Below are 24812 nucleotides of genomic sequence, written 5' to 3'. Positions count from 1 at the left end.
AGAAGCAGAAAACACGTACAAAACGTATAAGAACAAGCTAACTGGCATACTATGAACATGTAGAAAATAATATTACAGTCAATTATTGGACCAGAACAAAAACAAAATGAGAGCAACATGGGGCATCCTAAATAGCATTATTAAAAATGGTGCTAAAAAGGACTATCCTAAATACTTCTTAGATGGAAATGTAAAAAATGGCCATATGAACAAAGTAGTTGGAAGATTCAATAAGTACTTTGTGAACATTGGTCCAAATCTGGACGAAAAGATTCCAGATCCCGAGTCAGTTGAGGACTTGAATGACACCATAGATGGAAACCCCAACTCTATGTTCCTCGAAGGGGTGACAAAAGAGGAAATAATCAATATTTTGAAAAAAGGTAAATCGACAAAGACCTCAACTGATTGCAACGAAATTGATATCGAAACAATAAAAAAGTTATTGAAGAGATCTCAGAACCTTGAACATATATCAGCAACCTATCATTTCAAAAAGGAAAATTCCCAGATAAAATGAAAATAGCAAACGTCTTAACGATTTATAAGACTGGGGACCATACTTGCCAACCTTGAGACCTCCGATTTCGGGAGGTGGGGGGTGGTTGGCGTGGTTAAGATATATATATAAGAAATACTTGACTTTCAGTGAATTCTAGCAATATATATATATATATATATATATATATATATATATATATATATATATATAAATGAATAAAATAAATACTTGAATTTCAGTGTTCATTTATTTACACATATACACACACACATAACACTCCTCTACTCATTGTTGAGTTAAGGGTTGAATTGTCCATCCTTGTTCTATTCTCTGTCACTATTTCAGAACACACACATTATACAAATATACATTATAAAATCAATAAGAAAATGGGAGCTCTAATTTGGGAGTCCGAATTAGGATCAGAAGTTCTTATATAAACATTGGTACTCACGTCGCCATTTTGTATTGATTACTGCAGCTGTACACTGGATTCATTCACAAATACAAACTACAACTCACAAACACTTTAGAGTTAGGCTCCACCATCAGAATGTGTACTTAAACTTATAAAGATCACATGGATATTATTCAGTGAGTTGATTCACCAAAACTAACCTGTTATACAGGAGGAAAAAGCACACAGGACGTTTCAATTGTTCACAGACTGGTCGCGCTCATCAAAATGACAAGACACTTCCGGTCTGCAGGTGATAGCATTCAATTGGGAAGAAACGCCCTACTGCCCCCTACTGACCAATGTGAATACTGATAAATGTGTAATGACAGCTCCAAAAACGAATTCAAACCACAAAATAAAATAAATAAATCAACACAAAAATGTGACACATTATGGGTGGGTCACATATGCATGTACAGTAGATGGCAGTATTGTCCTGTTTAAAAGTGTCACAACATTGCTGTTTAAGGCAGACGAACTGCTTTACAGTAGACGAAAACTTGACTGCTGTTGTTGTGTGTTGTTGCCACGCTGGGATGACGTTAATGAAACTGCCTAACAATAAACCCACATAAGAAACCAAGAACTCGTCCTCCATCATTAGCTGTTTATATTGTGGGAAAGCGGACGTGTGAACAGGCTGTCAACACGTCACTCAGGTCCGTATGGAGCTGGAGGAGGCGTGGCCTCCAGCTCCGCCTGAATTTCGGAAGATTTTCGGGAGAAAATTTGTCCCGGGAGGTTTCCGGGAGAGCCGCTGAATTTCGGGAGTCTCCCGGAAAATCCGGGACGGTTGGCAAGTATGCTGGGGACAAACACCAGCTTACAAACTACAGACCTGTTTCTCTACTTCCACAATTTTCTAAAATTATTGAAAAACTATTTAACAACAGATTAGACAAATTCATAAAATAAAAATGAAACACTCACAGACAACCAATACGGATACAGAGCCAACTTCTCAACATCAATGGCCTTAATCGAAATAACGGAAGAGATCACCAATGCAATAGATAGCAAAAAATGTGCTGCTGCAGTGTTTATGGATTTAACAAACATATTTGACACAATTAATCACAGCATCTCAATAAACAAATTAGAAAGGTATGGCATCAGAGGGTTGGTATTGAACTGGGCAAGAAGCTGCTTAACCAACAGGAAGCAATATGTGAAGATAGGCGAACACACTTCTACAGAGCTGAAAATATTTTGTGGCGTGCCAAAATTGTTCAATCTCTATACAAACAACATTTGTAAAGTTACAAAGGACTTAAAGTTAGTATTATTTGCAGATGATACAACTGCGTTTTGTTCAGGAGAGAACACACAGAAGATAATACAAATAACAGAAGAAATGAACAAATTAAAAAGATTGTTTGACAAAAACAGACTATACTTGAATCTCAGTAAAAAGTCAAACACAATTACAAATAGACGGAGTAGACATTGAAAGGGTAAAAGAAAACATTTTTGGGTGTAATAATAGATAAAATGAATTGGAAACCTCATGTAAAAAATATACAACATTAAGTAGCAAGAAACATGTCAACAATAAATAAAGCAAAACATGTTTTAGACCAAAAATCACTTCATATTCTTTACTGCTCACTAGTGTTACCATATCTGAGTTATTGTGTAGAAATATGGGGAAACAACTACAAATGTGCCCTTCATTTACTAACTGTGTTACAAAAAAAGATCAATTACAATAATACATAATGTTGGATATAGAGAACATACAAACCCTTTAATTATTGAATCACAAATATTGAAATTCAACGATTTGGTGCATTTGCAAACAGCTAAAATGATGTACAAAGCAAACTATAACCTGCTACCCAAGAATGTACAACAATTCTTCTCAACAAAAGAGGAGAAATATAACCTTAGAGGAAAATCTAATTTAAAACATTTGTATGCTCGTACAACACTTAAAACCTTAAGCATATCTGTATGTGGGATTAAATTATGGAATGGATTAACCAAATAAATCAAACAAAGCACCAATATGATTGAGTTTAAAAAACTGTTCACAAGTACAAAGAACAATAATTATGATGAACATCTTGAACCCTTTTTTTTATAGAGACATGATATTAATGTATTTAATATTTGTTTACTTACTATGGTATATTATTGATTTATTATTTATTTGTTCACTGTTATGTTACAGAGAACAAGGAAAGATGATAAAATTGTTATGGCATGAAAAGGGGTAGGATTACATAAACTCAGCTTCTTCCTACTCCTTTTTGTATGTGCTGTAATGAAACAACTGGAAATATGTGCTGAATTACATTGTATTGTATGCATGTTCCAAATAAACTGAAACTGAACTGCTTCTTACTATTTATTTTTGGACATGTTGAACTATGTACAGTCGTGGTCAAAAGTTTACATACACTTGTAAAGAACATAATGTCATGGCTGTCTTGAGTTTCCAATAATTTCTACAACTCTTATTTTTTTGTGATAGAGTGATTGGAGCACATACTTGTTGGTCACAAAAAACATTCATGAAGTTTGGTTCTTTTATGAATTTATTATGGGTCTACTAAAAATGTGAGCAAATCTGCTGGGTCAAAAGTATGCATACAACAATGTTAATATTTGATTACATGTCCCTTGGCAAGTTTCACTGCAATAAGGCGCTTTTGGTAGCCATCCACAAGCTACTGGTTGAATTTTTGACCACTCCTCTTGACAAAATTGGCGCAGTTCAGCTAAATTTGTTGGTTTTCTGACAAGGACTTGTTTCTTCAGCATTGGGTTTAAGTCAGGACTTTGGGAAGATCCTTCTAAAAACTTAATTCTAGCCTGATTTAGCCATTCCTATACCACTTTTGACGTGTGTTTGGGGTCATTGTCCTGTTGGAACACCCAACTGCGCTTAAGACCCAACCTCCGGGCTGATGATTTTATGTTGTCCTGAAGAATTTTTTCATTGTCTCATTTACTCTCTGTAAAGCACCAGTTCCATTGGCAGCAAAACAGGCCCAGAGCATAACACTACCATCACCAAGCTTGACGGTAGGAATTGGTGTGCCTGGGATCAAAGGCCTCACCTTTTCTCCTCCAAACATATTGCTGGGTATTGTGGCCAAACAGCTCAATTTTTGTTTCATCTGACCACAGAACTTTCCTCCAGAAGGTCTTATCTTTGTCCATGTGATCAGCAGCAAACTTTAGACGAGCCTTAAGGTGTCGCTTCTGGAGCAAGGGCTTCCTTCTTGCACGGTAGCCTCTCAGTCCATGGCGATGCAAAACATGCTTGACTGTGGACACTGACACCTGTGTTCCAGCAGCTTCCAATTCATTGCAGACCTGCTTTTTGGTGGTTCTTGGTTGACTCTTGATGATCCTGACTAATTTTCTCTCAGCAGCAGGCGATAGCTTGCATTTTCTTCCTGATCGTGGAAGTGACACAACTGTGCCATGCACTTTATACTTACGAACAATTGTCTGCACAGTTGTTCTTGGGACCTTAAGCTGCTTTGAAATGGCTCCAAGTGACTTTCCTGACTTGCTCAAGTCAATGATTAGTTTTTTCAGATCTGTGCTGAGTTTCTTTGACTTTCCCATTGTCGTGTATGTAACCGAGTCTAATGACTGCATCACATGAGCCCTATTTAAATGGGCTAAGGGAAGGCAACAGGTGTCGTCAATCATAATCACTCACATGAAGTTAAGAGGCCATGCCATGAAGCTAATTTGATTTGATTGTAACTTTTCTACATCACCAACATTTATAATGTATGTTGCTATATGTATACTTTTTACCCAGTAGATTTGGTCACATTTTCAGTAGACCCATAATAAATTCATAAAATAACCAAACTTCATGAATGTTTTTTGTGACAAACAAGTACCGTATTTTTCGGACTATAAGTTGCAGTTTTTTTCATAGTTTGCGACTTATACTCAGGAGCGACTTATGTGTGAAATTATTAACACATTACCGTAAAATATCAACTAATATTATTTAGCTCATTCACGTAAGAGACTAGACGTGTAAGATTTCATGGGATTTAGCGATTAGGAGTGACAGATTGTTTGGTAAACGTATAGAATGTTCTATATGTTATAGTTATTTGAATGACTCTTACCATAATATGTTACGTTAACATACCAGGCACGTTCTCAGTTGGTTATTTATGCCTCATATAACGTACACTTATTCAGCCTGATGTTCACTATTCTTTATTTATTTTTAAGTTGCCTTTCAAATGTCTATTCTTGGTGTTGGGTTTTATCAAATAAATGTCCCCAAAAAATGCGACTTATACTCCGAAAAATATGGTATGTGCTCCAATCACTATCACAAAAAAATAAGAGTTGTAGAAATTATTGGAAACTCAAGACATTATGTCCTTCACAAGTGTATGTACACTTTTGACCATGACTGAAATTGTAAAATAAAAGTGTTAAGTGTTTGGATTGTATTAAAAATGTTGTCTTTTATAATGCTTTGTAAATGTTATACGTTTGAAATAATCTTCAAAATTTAAAAAATATTGTCAATTATTTGTGAGGTTAGAGCTCAGGACTTGTAAGTTCTTACACACCAAACTTCTCTGAGCTTTGTCACCTGAGGCACAGACATGCTGGATCAGAAAAGGGCCTTCTTCAAACAATTCCGACAAATCCAGATCCAAATTATTCATGACAAGATGAAGAGATATGATTCAGGTGGGATCTAAAGGATGAATCCCAGACTACTACATCACTACAGACTGGTTGTGCACAATGTCTGTGAAAGGTAATCGGGTCGTTTTCAAACAATAAACTCAGCTATTTTGACAAGGTCCATTACTCATTTTCTTTAAACAAAGGGTCTACAGTGCCCACCAATAAGCAGGCGGCGGTGAAAAAAACCAAGGCGATCTAATGAATTATGCAGTGCGATCATTCTCTCAACCTGACGGTCTGAAACCAGTGTGGAAAAATAGTGGGAGAAGTACAAGCCAGGGCTGCTTTCACTGACTCCTCAACACCCACCACCGCACCCCTTGGGACCCTCGGGGCGGAGGCCTGCCAGTCAAGCGCCGCTATGAGCTGCAATCTGGGGAGAGCGCCCAGACGCCTGCAGGTATGATAACATGCGGAAGAGATGCCTTAGAAAGCAATCCACCTTCCTTCTGGCTCCTGTCATGGAGAAGACATAGTGGACGTTCTTAAATTGAAAACAACAAGAGACAAATTGCTTCCACACAAAAAAAAAAACGGGATGGTTAATGTTTGCCGTTGCTATGCATTGAGAGCGCTCGACTGCTATGACCCCTGAGTCAGTGCGCACGGCGAGTGTTCTTAGTATCCGAATAGACTGACACATCCCTCTTTGGCAGAAAGCTGAGTAGGGTCTGGCTCCGGTAATGAGAGGCCCCAAAGTTCAGGTATATCCAATGATGAGACCAAGTACAGACATGTTGTGCGCTGCCCTGGAGGAGCCGGAGAGCTGCATGAATATTCATGGCACAGTGATGAATTGTGTTGCCCTCAGCACCGTGACACTTTCAAAGCACTTATGTTGCCTTTTTTTTTTTTTTTTATCACGCCAGCTACTCGCGACCCAACATTCTTGGCCCGCCATTCACGACCCCCCGCCGTCCCCCGCCCCCTGCTTTCAACTACCAATTATCATCTGCAATCATTAACTTGTTGTGTTGACACAAACACTGCAATTTCAGATGCCACTCTTTATTCAAATGACTCTATTCAGGCGCAGTTGATTTGGTTTCTATTTGTATGCCTCACAATCACTCAAGAAGTGCTTGCACACTCAAAGTGCTGAACCGAGTGCAGCACTTCTATTGCAGACTGTTTTTTAAAGGCCTACTGAAACCCACTACTACCGACCATGCAGTCTGATAGTTTATACATCAGTGATGAAATCTTAACATTGCAACACATGCCAATACGGCCGGGTTAGCTTACTAAAGTGCAATTTTAAAGGGGAACATTATCACCAGACCTATGTAAGCGTCAATATATACCTTGATGTTGCAGAAAAAAGACCATATATTTTTTTAACCGATTTCCGAACTCTAAATGGGTGAATTTTGGCGAATTAAACGCCTTTCTAATATTCGCTCTCGGAGCGATGACGTCACAACGTGGCGTCACATTGGGAAGCAATCCGCCATTTTCTTAAATACCGAGTCAAATCAGCTCTGTTCTTTTCCGTTTTTTCGACTGTTTTCCGTACCTTGGAGACATCATGCCTCGTCGGTGTGTTGTCGGAGGGTGTAACAACACGAACAGGGACAGATTCAAGTTGCACCAGTGGCCCAAAGATGCGAAAGTGGCAAGAAATTGGACGTTTGTTCCGCACACTTTACCGACGAAAGCTATGCTACGACAGAGATGGCAAGAATGTGTGGATATCCTGCGACACTCAAAGCAGATGCATTTCCAACGATAAAGTCAAAGAAATCTGCCGCCAGACCCCCATTGAATCTGCCGGGTGTGTGAGCAATTCAGGGACAAAGGACCTCGGTAGCACGGCAAGCAGTTTGTTCCCGCAGACGAGCGAGCTAAACCCCCTATCGACCCTAGCTTCCCTGGCCTGCTGACATCAACTCCAAAACTGGACAGATCAGCTTTCAGGAAAAGAGCACGGATGAGGGTATGTCTACAGAATATATTAATTGATGAAAATTGGGCAGTCTGCACTCTCAAAGTGCATGTTGTTGCCAAATGTATTTCATATGCTGTAAACCTAGTTCATAGTTGTTAGTTTCCTTTAATGCCAAACAAACACATACCAATCGTTGGTTGGAAGGCGATCGCCGAATTCGTCCTCGCTTTCTCCCGTGTCGCTGGCTGTCGTGTCGTTTTTGTCGGTTTCGCTTGCATACGGTTCAAACCGATATGGCTCAATAGCTTCAGTTTCTTCTTCAATTTCGTTTTCGCTACCTGCCTCCACACTACAACCATCCGTTTCAATACATTCGTAATCTGTTGATTGCTTAAGCCGCTGAAATCAGAGTCTGAATCCGAGCTAATGTCGCTATAGCTTGCTGTTCTTTCCGCCATGTTTGTTTGTGTTGGCTTCACTATGTGACGTCACAGGAAAATGGACGGGTGTTTATAACGATGGTTAAAATCAGGCACTTTGAAGCTTTTTTTTAGGGATATTGCGTGATGGGTAAAATTTTGAAAAAAACTTTGAAAAATATAATAAGCCACTGGGAACTTATTTTAATGGTTTTAACCATTCTGAAATTGTGATAATGTTCCCCTTTAAATTTCGCGCCGAAATATCCTGCTGAAAACGTTTCGGTATGATGACGCCTGCGCGTGACATCACGGATTGTAGAGGACATTTTGGGACAGCATGGTGGCCAGCTATTAAGTCGTCTGTTTTCATCGCAAAATTCCACAGTATTCTGGACATCTGTGTTGGTGAATCTTTTGCAATTTGTTCAATGAACAATGGAGACAGCAAAGAAGAAAGCTGTAGATGGGAAGCGATGTATTGTGGCCGACTGCAGCAACACAAACACAGCCGGTGTTTTATTGTTTACATACCCGAAAGAGGACAGTCAAGCTTTACCATTGGCCTGTGGAGAACTGGGACAACAGAGACTCTTACCAGAAGGACTTTGAGTTGGATACGCAGACGCGGTACCGTGAGTACGCAGCTGCGGCTTCCAAACATTTCATCGCTTGCCCGTACGTGTGTGCCGCTATGTGCATGTCACGTACGTAACTTTGGGGACTTTGGGGAAATATATGTGCTGTATGAACTTTGGGGAGGTGAACGGTACTTTGGGCTGTGGAATTGAGTGTGTTGCGCAGGTGATTGAGTTGTATTGGCGGGTTATATGGACGGGAGGGGGGAGGTGTTTGTTATGCAGGATTAATTTGTGGCATATTAAATATAAGCCTGGTTGTGTTGTGGCTAATAGAGTATATATATGTCGTGTTTATTTACTGTTTTAGTCATTCCCAACTGAATATCAGGTCCCACCCGCCTCTCACAGCATCTTCCCTATCTGAATCGCTCCCACTGCCCTCTAGTCCTTCACTCTCACTTTCCTCATCCACAAATCTTTCATCCTCGCTCAAATTAATGGGGAAATCGTCGCTTTCTCGGTACGAATCGCTCTCACTGCTGGTGGCCATGATTGTAAACAATGTGCAGATGTGAGGAGCTCCACAACCTGTGACGTCACGCTACTCGTCTGCTACTTCCGGTACAGGCAAGGCTTTTTTTATCAGCGACCAAAAGTTGCGAACTTTATCGTCGATGTTCTCTACTAAATCCTTTCAGCAAAAATATGGCAATATCGCGAAATGATCAAGTATGACACATAGAATGGACCTGCTATCCCCGTTTAAATAAGAAAATCGCATTTCAGTAGGCCTTTAAGGAGGATGAAAAAAAAGATTTTTGTTAACCCTCAGTGATGTTTTGACAAAAAACGCATGCGTTTCATTAGCTACACCTGCACTATCTTATGAGGGTAGTAGAATTCAGTCAATCACAGATGTCCAGCAAGATTAAACTGTAGTATTCAAAAACGGGGGAAAAATGAATGAAGCACTCTAATTGTGTTTCTGGTTCACCATTTTTCATATTGAAGTGGGTTCTGTCATGACTCAAAGGGCCAATAAGGGAAAAGAAAAGCACAAAAGTGACAGTTTGTGACAGGATATTCATTGGTTCATGGATATTGATAAAAAGACAGTAAAACTAGATCGGTTCTTTAACCTCCCAAGGGAAGTCTATAATTTCCAACTGTCTATGAGGCCGTGAGTGTGTACAGTCCTGACTAGTGATTGGATGAGTGGGAAGAAGGCAACTTAACAAAACCACCACAGAAGTGAAACGCTCCTGAGGTTATATAATTCAGAATGGCAACAAACTTATTTTTACCTTTTAATATACAGTGGGATCTCGATTAACAAACCTAATTGGTTCTGGAACAGGCTTCATAAATCGAAGCATTTGGATATTGAAGCAAAGTTCTCCATGAGAAACAATGTAAACATGAATAATGGTTCCAGACATGACAAAAGTCCATATTTTAGTAAAACTTTTTATTTAATATCAAAGTAAAAAAAAACCAACTAGCTGAACTGTCCTCATTCTACCACACGCACGCACGCACGCACGCACGCACGCACGCACGCACGCACGCACGCACACACACACACACACACACACACAGTCAATATTAATATATTGCTTGACAATTGTTTTCTATCGACTCATATTGAGCTAGCAAAACTAGAATGTACTGTAAAAAGCCTAAAAAAGCCACACAAAGTAGCACAGTAGCTAATGACAGCGCTGCTGTGCTAACTGAATAAGCACGTAAACTTATCAGCACGGTGGAAGAGGGGTTAGTGCGTCTGCCTTACAATACGAAGGTCCTGAGTAGTCCTGGGTTCAATCCCGGGCTCGGGATCTTTCTGTGTGGAGTTTGCATGTTCTCCCTATGACTGCGTGGGTTCCCTCCGGGTACTCCGGCTTCCTCCCACCTCCAAAGAGGTGGGAGATAGATTGATTGGCAACACTAAATTGGCCCTACTGTGTGAATGTGAGTGTGAATGTTGTCTGTCTATCTGTGTTGGCCCTGCGATGAGATGGCGACTTGTCTAGGGTGTACCCCGCCTTCCGCCCGATTGTAGCTGAGATCGGGGTCGCGGGGGGCGCTGGAGCCTAAGGGAATAAGCAGTAGAAAATCGATGGATGGATGGACTTATCAGCCCACCCAAAATCGCTGTGCTGCAGGCACAAAATGTCAACGCTTCAGGACACACAATAGGTGGACGATACGTTCGTACACGGAGACAAGGTTTGTACACAAAAGCATCATTTTATTCTGTCTGTTGCTCGTAAATAAAAAAGTTTGTACAATGAGGGGTTCGTTGGCAGTTATAATGCACTAATTATGTTGTTATTGACAATGGCTGCAAACATTCAAACTAGAGATGTCCGATAATATTGACCAGCCGATATTATCGGCCGATAAATGCTTTAAAATGTAATATCGGAAATTATCGGTATTGTTTTTTTTATTATCGGTATCGTATTTTTGTGTGTTTTTTTTCCGTTATTAAATCAACATAAAAACCACAAGATACACTTACAATTAGTGTACCAACCCCAAAAAACTCTCTCCCCCATTTACACTCAAACACGAAAGGGTTGTTTCTTTCTGTTATTAATATTCTGGTTCCTACATTATATATCAATATATATCAATAGTCTGCAAGGGATACAGTCCGTAAGCACACATGATTGGTCCACTAATAGTACTAACCTTTAACAGTTAATTTTACTCATTTTCATTAATTACTAGTTTCTATGTAACTGTTTTTATATTGTTTTACTTTCTTTTTTATTCAAGAAAATGTTTTTAATTTATTTATCTTATTTTATTAATTTTTTTAAAAAAAGGACCTTTTCTTCACCATACCTGGTTGTCCAAATTAGGCATAATAATGTGTTAATTCCACGACTGTATATATCGGTATCGGTTTATATCGGTATCGGTAATTAAAGAGTTGGACAATATCGGATATCGGCAAAAAGCCATTATCGGACATCCCTAATTCAAACCCAAGCTCGTCATACAGACGGCGAAAGAAAGTAGTGCTGGAATAACCCCTGGTTATTGAGCATGGTTATGTTCAATGTCCCCAGACGGGTGATTCATAGCAACCTCATCACTGGCAACAGACAGGACATCCAGACCTTTATTGCCTCCATCCATCACCATCACTTCATCAATCTAAGCTGCTGTGAGCCAGCTTCCCAAACTGTCCCCAAACACCCATCCCGACCTGCGACTGGACAGAGATTTACACCCATCCTCCTCTAACCTTACACCATCTCTTGCTTTAATAGCCCCCACCACCTCCCAAACACACACTCATACGCAACACTGTGGACACACACAGGTATTCTCTCACACAATGTGAATTAGAGTGAAGGCCAGGGAGTTTGGAAAGGCCACTCTGCAACTGGACGGGGTGGAAAGCCTCGTCATATCACCCCCTTATGGTCTGCTGGCTGACAGGTGATCCTGCAATCTGAAAGCCACTTACACCTCCGTCACATCAGACCACCTGCTGCTCCTGACCACAGTGGCAGCAGCCATATTAAGATAGATACCGCAAGGAGAAAGATAAAACATGAAATATGCATCACTGCTCGACTACCGTGTCTTTATTATTGTGGTTGTATTTTGCACTATTCTGCACTAGAACTGTGTATTCCGTAAAAGTGGTATGCAAAATAAAACACCGTTATTTAGCTGCATGATGTTTTCAGTTTTCAGTGACGTGCACCGTTATTTAGCTCCATGATGTTTTCAGTTTTCAGTGACGTTCCCCTGTAGAATAGTTTTTTTCAGAAACAAAAATGGGATTATTACTGTTCAAACAAGTGCTTATCTTAGTGGTTTTGTTTGAAACATTTGGAAATAAAGATACATAGGAATTAATGCAATGTTTTAATTGAGAATTGAAAAATAATTAACTTAATTACTAATAAAATAATAAACTTTAAGTGCCTTGTTTTGAGATTACAATAGAGATGTGTGCTTGAAGGGGAACTGCACTTTTTGGGGGGAATTTTGCCCATAATTCACAATCCTTATGAAAGACAACACATATGTATATATATTTTTTTGCAGTCTAATTTGCAGTGTTGGGTTAGTTACTGAAAACCAGTAACTAGTTACAGTTACTAGTTACTTTATTTCAAAAGAAACTCAGTTACTAACTCAGTTACTTACGCCAAAAAGTAATGAGTTAATGTGAAAAGTAACTATTTAGTCACTTTTTTTTTAAAAGCTCCCATTAATGCCCTCTTAGCCTTCATTTCAGTACTATTATTGCACTGGAGAATAATACAATCTGTTGATCAACTTGACATGTATTTGCATCACTGAACTCTGCTAAGCAATGTGGTCTACATACAACACACAAAGACAAAGATATGTTTCAAAGGGACAATTTATTTCAGGCCAGAACAAATTGACAAAACTATTTCAAATAGCTGCAACATAACATACATAAGTAACAAACAGCATAATAACAACATAGCTGTAAACCTGGCTTCACCTAAGAAAGGCACACGTGACATACACAAAGCCTAACCAGGCAGATTTGAATTGTTGTTTTGGGCAGTCGACGGGATCTTTGATCCAAGACACAACTTACATTTAAATATGTTCTTTTCTTTGTGCTCGACAAAAAAAAGAAGTGAGAATATCTCCATGTTAAGACACTCGAGTCGACTGCGGCTCCGTTGTTAGTAAACACAGACACCCCCCCCCTCCCCACACCCACACCCAGATCGCACCTCCGGCTTGTGACACAAGAACACTCCGAAGGACGACACCGCAGCGCTCCAATAAAACACACTCAGATCTTCTGTTTCTAGCCGATACTACATAAAAAATAACGTAAAATAACGCAGTAACGCATCATGTAGTAACGGTAACTGAGTTACTGAATATAAAAAATAACGCGTTAGATTACTAGTTACCGCCAAAACTAACGGCGTTAGTCGCAACACTGCTAATTTGTAATAATCAGCTCACTCAAAGCGGTTAGTAACGCAGATAATGGGAGTAATCCATTCTGCCTATAAATCACTCTAAAAGTGCATTCAAAAATGCCAACAATACTTTATGTTCTGTAACTTGGATAATAACCATGCTGTTATTGTAAGAGCGAACTATTTTTACAGCGCAGTAACACATGACCTTGCTCCCAGATAGGGATGTCCCGATCCGATATTTGGATCGGATCGGCTGCCGATATTTGCCAAAAATTGCGTATTGGCAAGTCATGGGAAAATGCCGATCCAGATCCAGTTTAAAAAAAACTCCGGTCCGTGTTTTCCAACGCACCTATTTGAATAATACATTTCACTTTTCTGCTGCTCCGTAATTTCCGTTCCACATTTTCCAGCACACCTTCAACACATCCACAATTCTCACGCAGTTGCTTTTAGCTGCTGGCATTACACGACAGGCTCTTCTCACTCTTTCCTGTGTCTCCCTCTCACAGACAGCGAGCGCACCTTCTTACAGACGTCACATACTGTCACGTCATACGTCACATACTGTCACGTCATACGTCACATACTGTCACGTCATACGTCACATACGTATACGTCCTCTCCCAGCAGAGAGCGAGGTAGCGGCATGGCTAACGTTAGCTGTGATGCTAGCGCAGCCGCTAAGGTGCGCGCCTGCTCAAGCGTCCTCTGCGCACGGCAAATCTATGCCACGCACAAAATCAAATAAAAAATAAGCGCATAACAATTTTCGACACACGGACACGACAGAGACAACAGTTTTCATCATCATTGTTCAAATATTGTGACGTCTGTCGAGACGCTTATCTCCATTCGGTGCCACACGTCCAGACCCCACACCATCAAAATGGCAACAATTTCCACAACACCGTATGAAAAAATGAGTGATTTTTTTAGTTGTGATTTCCTTCTCTGCATGGAAGTTTAAAAGTAGCATATATTAATGCAGTATGAAGAAGAATGTTTTAATGTAGACATGCAAGCCTTGAAAGAACATTTTGAAAATCAAGACTACATTTCCTGCAAATGGGTGCATTTCTACCCTATATCTATATTATCTTGTGTGATGACTGTATTATGATGATAGTATATATATGATAGTATATATCTGTATCATGAATCAATTTAAGTGGACCCCGTCTCAAACAAGTTGAAAAACTTATTGGGGTGTTACCATTTAGTGGTCAATTGTACGGAATATGTACTTCACTGTACAACCTACTAATAAAAGTCTCAATCAATCAATCAAAACACATAGAATCATCATACTGCTGTGATTATATGCATCAAATGTTCATTCAAGGCTAAGGCAAAATATCGAGATATATATTGTGTATCGCAATATGGCCTTAAAATATCGCAATATTAAAAAAAGGCCATATCGCCCAGCCCTAGTTCAATGATGCCATTTCTGTTTGTCATGTATAATTTTGTCTATTTTGTGTTTATCCTTGAATAAACAGGTCAGTTTCTTGTTACCAACCATTGTGTATTATTCAAACTCACCTAATTCAGCTGGCTAGTTGCTATCAAGAGTACTAAAACCCTTTTCAACATGATTCTGACAACTAAGTAGGCTAAATAACTTTAAACTTTAATACATGCTCGGATAGGCCAGTATCGGTCAGTATCGGTATCGGTCAGTATCGGATCGAAAATGCAAAAACAATATCGGTATCGGATCGGAAGTGCAAAAACCTGGATCGGGACATCCCTACTCCCAGAGACATTCACACTGCTATGGCATTAGCAAGAGGTAAGATCGCTCTTGCTTCAGCAGCTGAATTGCTTTTGAGTGTGTAATAGTTAATTCTAGATTATCAACCATGCCTCACTCATGTATTGTACAAGGTTGTGGTCATTAGGCCGAAATTTAGTCGATGTTTCAAATTCCACTTGTTAACAAATAGAACTCCGGAACAACTGAAGCAGTGGATACTACTGGCTCTCACCTTGGACTTTGCTCGAAAGACTAAGCAAAATTACTGTTTGTTCTCTACATTTTTTACCCGAGGACTGTTTTGAATTTACCATCTTAACTTGGATTACAAGTCCTTTGCTGAAAGATTCAGTCATCCCATCAGTCTGCATTCCGAGTGCGGACATTGGAAGTAATTGTTTGTTGTTGTCGAATAAAAGCAAGGCAGTAAGGCTCGTTGTTTTGTTTGTACATGTTACAGGTCTCACAGGTGTGAGTTCAGTAGACAAAAAAAGTTGTGTTCATTGTCGAACTCCTACATTTGAGATGCTTCACAACATTACTTACCTGGAAAACACAGGCAATGTTTAAGGAGAGTGATGACACATCCCAAGTTTCCTCTCTTTATTACACCTTGTATATTTTCTATAATCCTCAATAAAAATATAATTATTATTCTCTAAATTCAACATTACATTCTCAAAACATATCTTCTCCATAGCACAATAGCTATTATTATGGTCTGTACTACCGTATATTCACATTTCCATATAGTGCTGTTATCGAAACATCTTGAACATCTGAGTGAAAGACTCTTTTACAAATGGGGAATTATCATTTAGACATGAAATGTTCTTGGGAAGTATACTTAGTCAAATAAAATGTATCCACATCCACAATCTATTTACACATATAAGAAATAATATATTTACACAGAGAAAAATATGACCTTGTGTGACATAGAGATAGAAAAATATTTCTCTACAACACAGAACTATATATACTGTATACACTGCAGTGCTTATTGGTTGGTATAAAAAGGGTTAACTGCTCTCAACTGACCCACACACATCAAAGAGCTTGCTAGATGCTCACACACACACTGTAGTTTTAAACTCTAAAAGCACTAAAACATCAATCTCTGTCGCTGAACCAAATTACATTTGAATTATAGGATGTTTAATCATCAAACGTTTACATTTGAGATGCTTCACAACATTACTAACCTGGAAAACACAGGCAATGTTTAAGGAGAGTGACGACACAAACTATCTATGAAGCTTCCCAAGTTTCCTCTGATTACTGCTTTGCCCAGTCTTTGCGTTCTCTCAATGAGCTTTAAGAGGTAGTAACCTGAAATGATTTTCCAACAGTCTTGAAGGAGTTAGCTAATGGAGAGAATGCCAAGAGTGTGCAAATCAGTAATCAAAGAAACTAGAATATTAAACATGTTTTCAGTTATTTCACCTTTTTTGTCAAGTACATAACTCCACGTGTTCATTCATAGTTTTGATGCCTTCAGTGACAATCTACAATGTAAATCAGGGGTGGGCAATTAATTTTTACCGGGGGCCGCATAAGCAACCCGAGCACTGCTGGAGGGCCACACCGACAATATTTCAATTAAATTTTGCTCAATATTATTTTTGATACACCGTAAGATAAATAATAATAATAATAATAATAATTATTATTATTAATAATAATTTCATTTAACCTAACTTAAACTTTATACAAAAGCAGATTGCTTTTGATGGTTTTATTTTTAAAATTGTCTTAAACAACACTTCCTGATGTATAATACAATGCAAAAATTTCCATTTCTGCACAGGGTTAATTTCTGTCACTTTATCCTGCACTATCCAACATTTTTCCCTGTCAGATTTGGACAACCATCTGTTGTTAAAAATCGTTTTTAATCATATTTATTTTATGTTTGTTTTATATGTCATTATTTTTTGTTTTTATTCAGTCATTGGTGGAGCTAAGGATAATATTTGAATATTGTTTTTAATATTGTTGTGCAGCACTTTGGAAACATATTGTTGTTTAAATGTGCTATATAAATAAAGTGGATTGGATTGGATTGTCACACCTGCCAGCTTGTCCCATTTCAGTCCTAACATGTCCAAACACGCATTTACCTATGTGAACAAGTCATTACCTGTGGTTGTCTCTTTAATTGACTGCATGGCTGCCAGCTCCTTCAGTGATTTGAAAGTCTGTAGTTATCCCACGTAAAAAGAGGAGCAGCTGGGCGGTGTCACGTACATCACAGCTCTCATCCAAAGCCAGCGAAAAACAGTCCAAGTCTCCGGGCATATCAGCGCAAGAGTCCAATAAGCACTCCTTAATAAACTCTCCATCAGAAAACGCCTTACTTTTTCTGGCGATTTTGTGAGAAATGACGAAACTTGTCCTGACAGCTGCATCTCTGGGGGTGTGAAATTTGGCAAAAAGTCCTTGTTGGGTTTGCAGTTTTACCATCAACGCATCAGCCTCCCTTGCGCGCTTATTCATCAGACAGATTCTGGTATTTTTCCTCGTGCTTCGTCGTGTAGTGGCAATTCAAATGATATTCTTTAAACACAGCAACCTGTGTACCACAAATTAAGCACACGGCTTTACCTTTAATTTCTGTAAAGAAATACTTGGCAGTCCATGTCTTGTTGGAAACACGCCATTCCTCATCAACTTTTCTCTTTTTAGCGTCTCATCACTTGTCGCTGTGCACCTTCACTCACAGGTTACACACGGCCATACGCCCATAAAAAACACTTTTCAAAATAAAAGCAGCACAGTTGTATTGCACGCACGACATAGCTGTTTTTTAAACTTTATTTTGTAATTTGTGATTGCCGCTGTTCACATTCACTCACAATCACACACGCGCATACGTCCACACGGAAGTAATACAAATAACGTTTTTCATAACAAAAGCAGCACCGTTGTATTGCACACTCGACAGATACTTTTTAAAATGTATTTTGTAATTTATGATTGGCCTCACGCGGGCCAGGACAGGGACGCACAAAGGGTCGGATGTGGCCCGCGGGTCGCAGAATGCCCAGGTCTGATGTAAATAGTCATTAAAATAAAGAAAAAGCATTGAATGAGGAGAAGGTGTGTCCAAACTTTTGGCCTGTACTGTACATCTAAAAAAATAGCGGTGGTTAAGTACAAACCATGGCTTTACTAGTCTGCTGCCGACCGGGTCTAGTGTGGGGGAGCAGGGTTTTCTGCATCTCTGATATCACAGAAATAAATGTGTTAATAATTTGGCTGCATTGTTTTATCTCTGATGATATGATTGACAGCTAAGCCTGCTTGGACATACTCACAGTGTGGAAATCCAATGAAGAAAAGAGCGGCTGCCTGTCTCCCTCCTCCATGCTTACCTGAGCGGACCAGTCACCCCGCGAGCCTTTATCCAGTGCCATCACGTCATTTCCATGAGAAAATTGCAAATTGCTTTGGCCGTATGGTCGTTTCTGGAGGGCTTTTTGCACTTTTCAGGCACCACAACAATGAAACCGGCCAACGGCTTTTCTTTACAGCTGACTTTGAGCAGCTTCTTTGCCAGTGGAAGCTACGTCTTCACAAGCTTTTAAGGCATGAATGCTGGCGGCGTTTCGCGATGGCTGGTGAGGTTTGATATATGAAGCCAATGCTTTTTTCCCTCTCGCGGAGTGTTTGCAGGGCATTTGATACGAGCTGCACATGGGATGTCTTCTTCAAGTAAGTACCGCACAACTGACGGAAGCCATGTTTGCTCCGGTGAGTTTACGAGATAGGAGCGCTTGATTTGTTCACCCTAACCTACATGCAGCAGAGTATGGGTAATTTCGCCTGATTGGAGCATTTAAAAAAAAGTTTGTGTCCATTATCGGTACTATTTATTACTGTTATCAAATTATCGGTTTGACGGCATAATTATTGTGCACCCCGAGTTCATGCATTTGGGCATGAGCGTGCACGCAGTTTTGGATGCCTCTGATTTAGCAGTCGTCTTTTAACAATATGTGACATCAAAGATTGACAAATACACATATGCTGTAGGCAAGCCAGTACCTGAAGTTTCTGTTTTATTAATTTTCGTTTCATACCCTTCCGCCTTCTGTGATGTCAATAGCATAAATACTTCTGTCTTTATTTTCCACAGGACTATTTTGTCTATATTGGCCATTATAAATTCGGATGAGCCGCTTAAAAGGGAAAAAGACAGCAACTTTACAACTTGGTTTGAGAAAACACAAGACAAGGTAGGATTAAGTGTTATTTTCAAATTGGTATTTTCAAAAGTTTTGGTGCCCTGCACTATTTACTGCACAAAAATAATGTTACACTACATTAAATGGAGAAGAGTCAAGCACTCGCACTCGGACCAAATAGAAAATGGCTGCTCAAGTTAGTTTACTTTCACTTTAGACTGCCCACAAGCTCATTGATTGGCTCTGTGGTGCTGCCATTTTTTAGGATAGACCTTATTTTATCCCACAATGGTGAAATTTAATGGTTGCAATGCATATTATACATACCATAGGCACCGATCCCGTGGGTGCTTCGGGGCCTGAGCACCCACGGACAATGCCGAGCACCCACGTGGGATTGATGGCAAATTCTTTCTCACCACCAAGCAAAAACCACGTTTGCTCAGAAAAGTAGCGTCAGATTTACCGCCAGTCCGAGCACCCACTGGCAGAAATGTAGATCGCCGCATACAGTAACAAAGTAAAAGGTAATAAAAAACAATGAAAAACTTAAATGTGTATTAATAACCCTAGTACCACCTATGCACATTAATAAACATTTAAGGATATTGCACAATAAAAGATGTACAAATAATAAAAAGACTAGTGGTACTGCACACTGAGCGTACATTTTACACACTAAGACAGAGAAGAAGAAGAGTCTCCAAACGGCAATATGGTTCAGAAGCAAATAAAAAAGGTGGGGAAAAAAAAAAAAAGAGAAGCTTTATTCTCTACTTAAATATTGCTATATTGATAAAAAAACAACAACTTTGTGGCATTAACATAGCTGTCAATACTAAGAGAAGAAGAATACCACATGTTAGTTCTGTTGACCCCTGGTCAATGGCTCAACTTCTTGTTTTTTGCTGCAGGGCACGATGGTTTGATCCTCACCCGGGCCATACTTGCCAACCCTCCCGAATTTTCCGGGAGACTCCCGAATTTCAGTGCCTCTCCCGAAAATCTCCCGGAACAACCATTCTCCCGAATTTCTCCCGATTTCCAGCCGGACAACGATATTGGGGGCGTGCCTTAAAGGCACTGCCTTTAGCGTCCTCTCTCACCTGAAAAGGAGACTATTATATATGTCTCCGTTATCCATAGGTTTATCTATAACCCATAAAGTAGGCATGCACGGAGCTATTTCTCAGCGTGTGTTTATTCCAGCCGGCACGTTAATACACTGACACACAACATCTGGATTCCCATCATGCATTGCTTCAAAACTACGGCAAGTAGTAACGGTCAGAGAAGCACCAGGCGGTGGCAACGCAGCACGGGTCACAGCCCAGTATTATGGGCCACCTTGCTAAATGGAGAACCGAGGGTGTAACTTATGCCGAGACAAAGATGGCTATGCTGATAGCTGCAAGCAACATACCGTTTTCATTTGCAGATGTTTTCAACAAATCCGTGAAGGATATGTTCCCGGATTCAGAGATCGCTCGACAGTACTCAAATGGCAGAACAAAGGCTACTCAAATAGTGAAAGGTAAGTGTTATATTTTTTTTAAGTAAGCAGTAAGTACAGTACAGTTAGCATAAAAACTGTGTTTTCATTACTGTGTACTGTACTAATATATATATATATATATATATATATATATATAAAAAGCCTTGAATTTCAGTGAATTCTAGCTATAAATATACTCTTCCCCCCTTAACCCCGCCCCTCCCACCTTAACCCCCCCTTCAAGCCACGCCCCCTTCAAGCCAGTTGTGTTCCCCCCACATTCGAAATGAAAACTACATTCCTGTTAACATGTACATACAGTCTCATTAGCAATACCCAATGGGATACAACACAGTTGTCTGCATGCACACATTTGTTGTTGTAAACGGGGTTTAAAGTGCAATACCAACAGCAATCATATTCCACACATCCCTTTAGCACAAAGGACGTGATTAGAGAGAAAGAATAGATCACATTTGGGTGACATAAATCAATGGACTGTGCAGGGAAACATTGAACTCTATAGACCTTGTCAACTCATTGACTGAGACGCCACAGTGTGTTCCAAATATTGAATACACTGAGGTATTTATTTTAATACCAAGCCATTTATAATCACTAACCACTGAATGTTAGCGTTTGTCAGAGATGTTTACTGACTAGGCGACACACGATGGTAAGTGTTGACCAGGGAGAGAGAGAGATGGGAGAAGGGGCTTAATAGCGAGCAAGAGAGGGAGGAAGCCACTTTAAGAGTCCATCAGCATGGGGATGTTTGGGTAATGCTGGTTTCTGTGGCGACAAAGCGAACAGCAAATACACTAACAGAGAGATGCAGTCTGTGCTTTTGGGATTGTGCTATAACAAATACCACCTTGACTACTATATTAACGGTGTTTGCGCCACAGTCTCTAAGCGAGGCTGCATATTTGTGGGTTTATCTGCATCAGGAATGGATGTGGCATATTATATTCACACCCTCACACGCTGATAAAAATAGGCGAGCCAGAATAGTGGGGGGACTGAATAATAATGTCCCTCGCTGGCAGCCATTCAAATGTACAGTCGGTCACAGTCACACAACAAACAGGATGGACAATTTGCCTATAAATATTTGTAAATACTGAAAATACTGCTATTAACTAAAGTATTAATATGCTATCATTTAAGCACCCCAGTCTTTGTGTTCAGTAGTGTGCAATAAATGTGCCATGGAGCTGGGCTATACTGTATGTGTGTGTATATATATATATATATATATATATATATATATATATATATATATATATATATATATATATATATATTAGGGCTGGGCTATATATCGATATGCGCGATATATCGCGGGTTTGTCTCTCTGCGATATAGAAAATGACTATATCGTGATATCGGAGTATACATTCTCACGCATTTGCTTTTAGCTGCTTGCATTAAACTACAGGCTCTTCTCACTCTTTCTTGTGTCTCCTTCTCACAGACAGCAAGCGCAGCTTCTACATACGTCACATACTGTCACGTAAAACGTCACAGTATACGCCCTCGCGCAGCAGAGAGGTAGCAGCATGGCTAACATTAGCTGTGATGCTAGCGGTAATACGTGCGAAAGAAGGTGCAAATCTGGAAACAAATGAAGGAATAATTAATTCCCCCCAAAAACAGCAGGGGGTTCATCGTCTGCCGGTGGTTTGGCTTCAAGTGGGAATATGTCGAAGAGACAACCGTAATTTGTCAAGTGTGGGGCGAAAGCGTTGCTATAAAAAGTAGCATTACTGCTAATATGTAGCATCATTTGAAAAGTCACCTGTTAGAAAATGAAGAGTGCTAACTCCGCAAGTCAACATCTCGGTTCGGTGCCACACGCCCACACCATCAAAATGCCGAGGCAAACATTTCCACATCAACACCGTATGAAACATTTTTTGATTTTTTTTAGTTGTGATTTCCTTCTCTGCATGAAAGTTTTAAAGTAGCATATATTAATGCAGTATGAAGAAGAATGTTTTAATGTAGACACATAGAATCATCATACTGCTGTGATTATATGCATCAAGTGTTCATTCAAGGCTAAGGAAAAATATTGAGATATATACTGTATATCGTGTATCGCGATATGGCCTTAAAATATCACATTAAAAAAAGGCCATATCGCCCAGCCCTTATATGTATATGTATATATATATATATATATATATATATACACACACACATATACACATATACACATACATACATACATACATACATATATATATATATATATATATATATATATATATATACACATATACACACATATATACACAGTATTAGTGCTGTCAACTATTAATTTTCTATTATTAAGATTAATCCCACATTGAATTTTGTTTAATTGCAGTAAACAATTCCTTCCAATTACATTCTGCAATAATATTTTAAAGAAGGTGTCATACACTAACACACCCATATACATAACCCACAGTGCATTTTGAGTCTTCCTTTAACTAGTTGCCTATAGTGGCAATTTGCCACTTTGTTTTATGCTTGGGAGGCATAATGAAGTTCAAAAAGTTAATAAGCGATTCTATCCTTCTTCAGTGTAGCTTCAAGTGGAGGCACACACTGTATTCTTCACTGTGCACACTGTTGTTCTGGTATTTACGCAACAAATATGTGTTTTGAATTATTATATCATATGTTATATTTGCATATATTACATCATATACATTATGGGAGCGTGTTTGTAGACACAAAACATTAACTGAGGACCAACTGAAAATGTATTGCATTGAGAAAAGGTAGAAATAACTTTGGACATGGATTTTTTTGTCAAAATGTAACAAATAAGTACAAAAAAACAAACATTGACTTCTAATTCTATTATAGAGATGCAATTAAATGTGTTTGCACGGTGCCAATCGGACCACATCTACAGAAACAGGGTACATTGACAAGATGAACCACTACGGTGTGACAGTGCTATCTGTCCTGCATTCAGGTCATGTGACATGCCAGAACCCCCCATTGTCACTTCAGGCCTTCATGGACGCGTTTAAGATGGGCTCTGTCATGCAGGCCAATTATACCGAGAAAAATAAGCATTGTTACACTCTGGGGACGGATTGTGGAGCAAACAGAGGTGCTGAGGCCATCTAGTCAGTTACACACATATTGAATAACACGGACGAGTCCAGGATGGAGTAATGCGCTATCTAAGCCTGACTTTCTGAGTGGTAAATACGAGTTTTACTGGGGAAGTAAAACTACTGGCGACTTATTTACTGGTGACTTCACCCTGCCGACATGAACACCTTCATTTGAAGGCATTCTGCATTTTTTTTGTAGCGCTGCTGCTTGCACTCTTCCAATATTCCCTCTATTGTGGAAAAAATGTCAAGAAGCACCACTTACCTCAAACCATTCATGGGGAACGGCTTCGATTTATTTAATACTAGCCTGACACCTCACTCAAGACGGCGTCTTCTGTCTGTTAGTCTTTGCTTGGCTTTCACCAACTGTAGGAATGAACAAGAGAAGTGAAAGTTGTAAGAATAAACACTTAAAGTCTGTAAAAAAAAGTTTGACAAATCCTGTCTCAGGTGTTAATGAATTGCATTATCTTGATGGCGGCTGATTAGGAAGCTGTAGAGAGGGGACCCGCTCATCCATCATTTCATTAAGTTTGTCAGATGTCTCCTTGTTTATACTCAAGAGTTGTGACAGCTCAAGATGGTGGAAATCTTAGTTGAGATAATCCTATCTCAGACAAGCCTCCAGTGTCCTCGCTGCTCATTCCCACTCACTGATGTGGAACGCTCTTGGCTTATGTGAGGAGAAGGGATTTGCTCCTGTGTGCTGCTTCCTACTGGGGCGCGCCACACACACACACACACACACACACACA

General features: G+C 39.5%; 1 long non-coding RNA gene across 1 annotated transcript in view; it reads right to left on the bottom strand.

Moving 5' to 3' along the window:
- The window catches only part of LOC133612488 (uncharacterized), a 32210-nt gene continuing 7398 nt past the window's right edge, over positions 1 to 24812 (bottom strand). The window contains exons 2-3 of the long non-coding RNA XR_009816125.1: positions 24320 to 24423; positions 1 to 337 (exon numbers count right to left, since the gene is read on the bottom strand). This is a non-coding gene — a long non-coding RNA (uncharacterized lncRNA). The remainder of the gene's footprint in view (positions 338 to 24319; positions 24424 to 24812) is intronic.

The sequence above is a fragment of the Nerophis lumbriciformis genome, linkage group LG10 (assembly GCF_033978685.3).
Source record: "Nerophis lumbriciformis linkage group LG10, RoL_Nlum_v2.1, whole genome shotgun sequence".
Classification (NCBI taxonomy): Eukaryota; Metazoa; Chordata; class Actinopteri; order Syngnathiformes; family Syngnathidae; genus Nerophis; species Nerophis lumbriciformis.
Note: the sequence above shows the minus strand (reverse complement) of the source record. Positions and strands in the feature narration are given on the sequence as shown.